This window comes from Phyllobates terribilis, unplaced genomic scaffold (genome assembly GCF_046119375.1).
Source record: "Phyllobates terribilis strain yellow unplaced genomic scaffold, ASM4611937v1 Scaffold_3__8_contigs__length_932513732, whole genome shotgun sequence".
Lineage (NCBI taxonomy): Eukaryota > Metazoa > Chordata > Amphibia > Anura > Dendrobatidae > Phyllobates > Phyllobates terribilis.
The window spans coordinates 97,527,580-97,529,783 of NW_027362763.1; positions in this window are offsets into that span (position 1 = coordinate 97,527,580).

Genomic DNA, 2,204 nt, shown 5'->3' on the forward strand with positions numbered 1-2,204 from the left:
TATACACAGTGATGTCACAGTGCAGGGATAATAATAACAGTGATGTCACAGTACAGAGATAATAATCACAATGATGTCACAGTACAGGGAGAAAAAACACAGCGATGTCACAGTACAGAGATAATAAACACAGTGATGTCACAGTACAGAGAAAATACACACAGTGATGTCACAGTATAGGGATAATAAACGCAGTGATGTCACAGTACAGGGATAATAAACAGTGATGTCACAGTACAGGGATAATGCACACAGTGATGTCACAGTACAGAGATAATACACACAGTGATGTCACAGTACAGGGATAATAAACAGTTATTTCACAGTACAGGGATAATAAACACAGTGATATCACAGTACAGGGATAATAAACACAGTGATATCACAGTACAGGGATAATGCACACAGTGATGTCACAGTACAGGGATAATAATCACATTGATGTTACAGTACAGGGATAATAAACAATGTGATGTCACAGTACAGGGATAATACACAGTGATGTCACAGTAAGGGGATAATAATCATCGTGATATAACAGTAAAGGGATAATAAACACAGTGATATCACAGTACAGAGATAATAAACAAAGTGATATCACAGTACAGGCTTAATAAACACAGTGACGTCACAGTACAGAGATAATAATCACAGTGATGTCACAGCACAGGGATAATAAACAAAGTGATGTCACAGTACAGGGATAATACACACAGTGATATCACAGTACAAAGTTAATATTGACAGTGACGTCACAGTACAGGGATAATAAACACAGTGATATCACAGTACAGAGATAATGCACACAGTGAAGTCACAGTACAGGGATAATGCACACAGTGATGTCACAGTACAGGGATAATAATCACATTGATGTTACAGTACAGGGATAATAAACAATGTGATGTCACAGTACAGGGATAATACACACAGTGATGTCACAGTAAGGGGATAATAATCATCGTGATATAACAGTAAAGGGATAATAAACACAGTGATATCACAGTACAGAGATAATAAACAAAGTGATATCACAGTACAGGCTTAATAAACACAGTGACGTCACAGTACAGAGATAATAATCACAGTGATGTCACAGCACAGGGATAATAAACAAAGTGATGTCACAGTACAGGGATAATACACACAGTGATATCACAGTACAAAGTTAATATTGACAGTGACGTCACAGTACAGGGATAATAAACACAGTGATGTCACAGTTCATGTATCATAAACACAGTGATGTCACAGTATAGAGATAATAAACACAGTGATGTCACAGTACAGGGATAATAAACACAGTGATGTAACAGTAGAGGGATAATAAACACAGCGATGTCACAGGACAGAGATAATAAACACAGTGATGTCACAGTACAGAGATAATAATCACAGTGATGTCACAGTACAGGGATAATAAACACAGTGATCTCACAGTACAGGGATAATAATCACAGTGATGTCACATTACAGGGATAATAAGCACAGTGATGTCACAGTACAGAGAAAATAATCACAATGATGTCACAGTACAGGGAGATTAATCTCAGTGAGGTCACAGTACACTGATAATAAACACAGCGATGTCACAGTATAGGGATGATAAACACAGCGATGTCACAGTACAGAGATAATAAACACAGTGATGTCACAGTAAGGGGATAATACACACAGTGATGTCACAGTGCAGAGATAAAACACACTGTGATGTCACAGTACAGGGATAATAAACACATTGATGTCACAGTACAGAGATAATACACACAGTGATATCCCAGTACAGGGATAATAATCACAGTGATGTCACAGTGCAGGGATAATACACACAGTGATGTCACAGTACAGAGAAAATAAACACAGTGATGTCACAGTACAGGGATAATAAACAATGCAATGTCAGAGTACAGGGATAATACACACAGTGATGTCACAGTAAGGGGATAATATTCACAGTGATGTCACAATACAGGGATAATAAACACAGTGATGTCACAGTACAGAGATAATAAACACAGTGACATCACAGTACAGAGATAATACACACAGTGATGTCACAGTACAGGGATAATACACACAGTGATGTCATAGTACAAAGATAATAGTCACAGTGATGTCACAGTACAGGGATAATAGACACAGTGATGTCACAGTATAGGGATGATATACACAGTGATGTCACAGTATAGGGATGATATACACAG